We start from the raw sequence: 6,327 nt of genomic DNA on the forward strand, positions 1-6,327 counted from the left end.
TTTGCACTTTTTTGCTTTAAATTTCATCTGCCACATGTCCGCCCATTCCACCAGCCTGTCTATATCCTCTTGATGTCTATCACTCTCATCCTTACTGTTCACTACACTTCCAAGTTTTGTATCATCTGCAAATTTTGAAATTGTGCTCTTTACACACACATCCACGTCATTAATATATATCAAGAAAAGCAATGGTCCTAGCACTGACTCCTGCAGAACACTGTATACCTTCCTCGAGTCCGAAAAAGAACCATTCACCACTTCACTCTGTTTCTTGTCACTTAGAGCCAATTTCTTATCTATTCTGCAGCTATGCCTTTTATTCCATGGGCTTCAACTTTTCTGGCGAGCCTATTATGTGGCACTTTGTCAAATGCCTTTTGAAAATCCATGTACACCACGTCAACCACATTGCCTTCATCAATCCTCTCTGATGCCTCATCAAAAAACTCGATCAACTTGGTTAAACACAATTTACCTTGAATAAATCTGTGCCGGGTTTCCTTAATTAATCCACACTTGTCCAAGTGACTGTTAATTTTGTCCCTGATTATTGTTTCGAAAAGCTTCCCCATTACTGATGTTAAACTGACCGGCCTTTCGTTGCTGGGTTTATTTTACACACTTTATTGAACAAGGGTGTAACATTTGCAATTCTCCAGTCCTCTGGTACCACCCCCGTTTCTAAGGAGAATTGGAAGATTACGGCCAGTACCTCCCTGATTTCTTCCTTCATTTCCCTCAGTATTGTAGGATGCATCCCATCCAATCCTGGTGACTTATCTACTTTAAGTACAGCCAGCATTTCAATATCTCGCCTTTATCAATTCTTATTCCATCCAATATCTCCTCTACCCACTCCACTCCTTTACTATGTCTATGACAACATCTTCCTCCTTGGTGAAGACAGATGCAAAGTACTCATTTAGTACCTCAGCCATACCCTCTGCCTCCATGCGTAGCTCTCCTTTTTGGTCCCTAATCGGCCTCACCCCTCCTCTTACTACCTGTTTACTATTTATATGCCTATAGAAGATCTTTGGATTACCTTTTATGTTGGCTGCCATTCTATTTTCATATCCTCACTTTGCCCCACTTATTTTCTTTTTCACTTCTCCTCTGAACTTTCTATATTATCTATAGAATATATGAGATTAAATGGTGCACAGAAAGTAAATCTGGAATGCTACTTCAAGGTACACTATGGTAGTAGACAAAAAGGGTATGGGCTAAAAGAAGTGAACGGAGTGTTTAGCCTTTTGTTAGGAAGAAGTTCTTCACACAAAGAATGATCAATATTTGGAATGGCCTCCTGGGTATGTTAGTGGAGGCAAAAGTCTTCACTGGAAGATGATGGATGAAGAAACTTACTGAAACTAGCCACATAAATACTGTGGCTACAAGAGCAGGTCAGAGACTGGGTATTCTGCAGCGTGTGACTCACCTCCTAACTCCCCAAAGCCTTTCCACCATCTACAAGGCACAAGTCAGGAGTGTGTTGGAATACTCTCCACCTGCCTGGGAAAGTGCAGCTCCAACAACATTTGAGAAGTTCGACACCATCCAGGCAAAGGATTGGGACTCCATCCACCACCTTAAACATTCACTGCCTCCACCACCAGCGCACCGTGGCTGCAGTGTGTAGCATGTATAAGATACATTGCAGCAACTCGCCAAGGCATCTTTGACAGCATCTCCCAAACTCGCGACCTCTACCACCTGGAAGGACAAGGGCAGCAGGTGCATTGGAACACCACCACCCTGCAAGTTCCCCTCCAAGTCACACAATCCTGACTTGGAAATACATCGCTGTTCCTTCTTCGTTGCTGGGTCAAAATCTTGGAACTCCCTCCCTAACAGCAGTGTGGGAGTATCCTTCACCAAATGGATTGCAGCAGTTGAAGAAGGCAGCTCACCACCACCTCCTCAAGGCAATTAAGGATGGGCAATAAATGCTGGCCTTGCCAGCGACACCCACATCCCATGGATGAATAAAAAAGAGCTAAGGTGAGCTGAAATTGTGCCACAATGAAGCAAACGTGATGCAGAAATCTGTTTAGAGTTTGCATATGAAGTTTGGCCATGTATTAAACTCTGCTTTGCCCAAGTGAATAATATTCTTTTGTCATACTATGATATTTGGGTGGAGAAATTGGGGATGCAAATGACTTCTCGTACAAGGGTAGCGCCACTAACGGCTTCCGCTAAATTCCACGGGAGTTTAGCGGAGGCAGTAACTGTTAGCACTCTGCTCCGCTGCGCCAGCGAAATGATATCATCACCGTGCGCAGCGCTCCATTTTCGCCCTGGAAAAAAAATTGGCACATGCCCCCTGAAGCTGCGCTGGGCGATGACAGTGACAGCTTCCGGGGCCATGAACGGAGCAGCAAGAGGCTCACGGGGTGCTACTTAAATGGGTGGTGTCATCATTTTCCCGAGCACCCTGTTGGAGTTTTGAACGTGGGGTCCGCAGGGTCCGCATGCCACCCCGCTGCCCGGTGGTCCAGGCAGGACCCTGCAGAGTTGGCAGCTTGGGCCCTCCTCCCCTTTAATGAAGGGTAGAGCCCCTCTTACGCGTCATTGCTTTGCGGCCCAGTGCATAGCGCTGCACCCCTCACCCTCTGCTTCTGCCTCATTAGCGCCCCAAAAAGGAAGTGGAGCATGTTCTTTCATGCTCCACTTCCTCTCGGGAGCGATAACCCCAATTTTGAGAGCAAGGCGAGACTTCCGCCCTTCGCAAAAAGTCCTGCCTTGCGGATGTTACAGCGCCCAAACAGGACGCAACAGAATGTTTCACCCTTAGATCTGTGCTTTTCATGCCAGTTTTTCATGGGATAAAATTCAATCCCTCCTGTTACACTAATCTACTCCAAATATGGTACATGCTAGACTGGACTTTCTATTGTGAACATAGAAATATGCCATAGGAGTAGGCCATTCAGCCTATCGAACCTGTTCAGTCATTCAATGATACCAAACTCGGGGACATAGCTAACATTGAGAAATAATGCAACTTAATACAAGAGGACATTTGAAAACTTGCAGACCGTGTAGTTAAGTGGCAAATGAACTTTAACAGAGATAAATGGGAGGTGATGCACTTTGGTCGGAAAAATAGAAACATCATCAAACCTTAGAAAATAAGAAACTGAATGGGGTAGAAGAGCAAAGGGATCTAGGGATACAGGTGAACAAATCATTCAATGCAACATTGTAGGTCAGCAAAGCAATTAAAAATGCTAACAAAGTGCTTAGAATTCAAAATTGGTGAAGTTATGTTAAACTTGTACAGGACCCTGTTCAGGCCGCACTTAGACTACTGTGCACAGTTCTGGTCTCCAGACTACAAAAAGGACAGAGGAGCAATGGGGAAAGTGCAACAAAGATTTACTAGGATGGTACCAGAACTGAGAGATTACAGGTATTGGGAAAGATTGAATAAGTTGGGGCTTTTTTCATTAGAAAAGAGGTGACCTGATCGAGGTCTTTAAAATTATGAATGGGTTGGACAGGGTAGATGTGGAGAGAATGTTTCTACTTTTGGGAGAATCCAAAACTAGGGGCCATAAATACAAGATACTTACTAATTAATCCAAAAGGGAAATAAGCAGAAATTCCTTTATGTAGCGAGTGGTTGGAATGTAGAACTCACTGCCACAGGAAGTGGTTGAGGCAAATAGCTTGGATGCTTTCAAAAACAAATGAGAAGAGTACACGAGGGAAAAGTCCTGACCCTGCAGTACAGACTTACACGAGGCACATGCTGAAGTCAAGGTCAACCTGGACCTGCACCTTTATTTCACAGCTCTCGAGTGCCACACTTGCCTGAGACCTGCCTTTATATACCTGTGTGGGATAGGTATGCAGTGTCTCCTGCAAGTGCACCCCTGGTGGTAAAGTATGCTTGTGTTTAAAGGTCATATCTGGTTACAGTCATGTATAGCATGGTAAGATATAGTTATGTACAGTAGTGTGAGATACATGCCAAAAGGAAATAGAAATATACGCTGAAAGGCTGAGATGAGGTAGATGGAATGGGAGGAGACTCGTGTGGATTATAAACACCAGCACAGACTAGTTGGGCTAATTGGCCTGTTTCTGTGCTGTATATTCTGTATAATGTAATTCTATGTAAATCATGGCTGATCCGTATCTTAACTTCATCCCTGTGCCTTGGCTCTGTATCCTTTTATATCCTTGTCTAGCAAAAATCTATCGATCTCAGATTTAAAAAGATTAATCGAGCTAGCATCAACTGCTTTTTGTGGGAGAGAGTTATACACTTCTACCACCCTTTGCGTGAAGAAGTGTTTCTTAACTTTTTTCCTGAATGACCTGGCTCTATTTTAAGGTCCTGTCCCCTTCTCCCAGACTTCCCAACAGTGGAAAATGTTTCTCCCTATCTATCCAATCAATTCCTTTCAAAATCCCAAAAGCCCCAATCAAATCACCCCTTAACCTTCTATATTCCAGGGAATACAAGCCTAGTTTATGTAATCTCTCCTCATAATCTAACCCTTGGAGCTCTGGTAACATTCTGGTGAATTCCTTCCAAGGCCAATATATATTTTCTAGAGTGCGCTGCCCAAAACTGTACACAGTATTCCAGATAACCAAGGCTTTGTATAGCTGCAGCAACACTTCCTCCCCTTTATATTCTAGCCTTCTGGTTATAAAGGCTAACAATCCATTAGCCTTTTTGGAATCAAAGAATCATAGAAATTTGCAGCATGGAAGAAGGCCATTTTGGCCCATCGTGTCCGCACCGGCTGACCAAGAGTTATCCAGTCTAATCGCACTTTCCAGCTCTTAGTCCGTAGCCCTGTAGCTTATGGCAATTTAACTGCACATCCAAGTATTTTTAAATGTGACGAGGGTTTCTACCTCTATCACCCTTTCAGGCAGTGAGTTCCAGACCCCCACTCCCCTCTGGGTGAATACATTTCCCCTCTTATCTCCTCTAAAACTCCCCCAATTACTTTAAATCTATGCCCCTTGCTTGCTGATCCTCTGCCAAGGGAAACAGGTCCTATCTATCCACTCTATCCAGGCCCCTCATAATTTTATGCATCTCAATTAGGTCTCCCCTTAGCCTCCTCTGTTCCAAAGAAAACAGACCCAGCATCTCCAATCTTTCCTCATAGCCAAAATTCTCCAGTCCAGGCAGCATTCTTGTAAATCTCCTCTGCACTCTTTTCCAGTGCAATCACATCTTTCCTGTAATGTGGTGACCAGAACTGCACACAGTACTCAAGATGTGATCTAACCAGTGCTTTATACAGTTTTTTTTTAATTTTATTTTATTTTTTTATTTTTTTATTTTTTTTGAAATTCGTAGCCAATCGTTCCAATTCTTTGTCAAATCACAAACGCCAGAGGTCACCTTGCACACGCCAAGGATCACTCTGCGCCAATGCTCTTAGCCAAAAGGCCTAGAGCCACTGCACCGTTCCTGGAAGTACTGCAATACCAGGTTCGTACCATGGAGATGGATGGGTCAGGTCCCCCACACACCTCCGTGGAGGTGGATGGGTCAAGCCACCCCACCCACCTCCTGTTTCCTAAAAAGCAAGCATATACCTTCCTGATCCAGGGAGAACCACCCGGAGGTCATGGTGGCTGGTCAGGTCAGTTACGCATGATCTTAGCCAAAAGGCCGAGAAGCGATACAGTTCAAGCATAACCCTCTTGCCTTGACTAATAAAGGCAAGTATTCTATATGTCTTCTGAACTACCTTATCTACCTGTCCTGCTACCTTCAGGGATCTGTGGACCTGCACTTCAAGGTCCATTTGTTCCTCTACACTTTTCAGTGTCGTAACATTTAATGCATATTCCCTTGCCCTGTTTGATCTCCCCAAATACATTACCTTACACGTCTCTGGATTGAATTCCATTTGCCACTGTTCTGCCCACCTGACCAGTACATTGATATTTTCCTACAGTCCACAGCTTTCTTCTTCATTATTAACCACACAGCCTATTTTAGTGTCATCTGCAAACTTCTTAATCATACCCCCAACATTCAAGTCCAAGTCATTGATATATACCACAAAAAGCAATGGACCCAGCACTGAGCCCTGTGGAACCCCACTGGATACAGCCTTCCAGTCACAAAAACACCTATCAACCATTACCCTTTGCTTCCTGCCTTGTACCAATTTTGGATCCAACTTGCCACTTTGCCCTGGATCCCATGGGTATTTATTTTCGTGACCAATCTGCCATGCGGGATCTTATCAAAAGCTTTGCTAAAATCCATATACACTACATTATATGCACTGCCCTCATTAACCCTCCTGGTTACCTCCTTGAAAAAAATCAATC

The 6,327-nt window shown here is 44.0% G+C and overlaps 1 pseudogene; it reads right to left on the reverse strand.

The window, feature by feature from the left end:
* Positions 1–5,436: 5,436 nt before the first annotated feature.
* Positions 5,437–5,668, reverse strand: LOC139263593 (U2 spliceosomal RNA; annotated as a pseudogene).
* Positions 5,669–6,327: the final 659 nt, after the last annotated feature.

The sequence above is a fragment of the Pristiophorus japonicus genome, chromosome 4 (genome assembly GCF_044704955.1).
Source record: "Pristiophorus japonicus isolate sPriJap1 chromosome 4, sPriJap1.hap1, whole genome shotgun sequence".
NCBI lineage: Eukaryota > Metazoa > Chordata > Chondrichthyes > Pristiophoridae > Pristiophorus > Pristiophorus japonicus.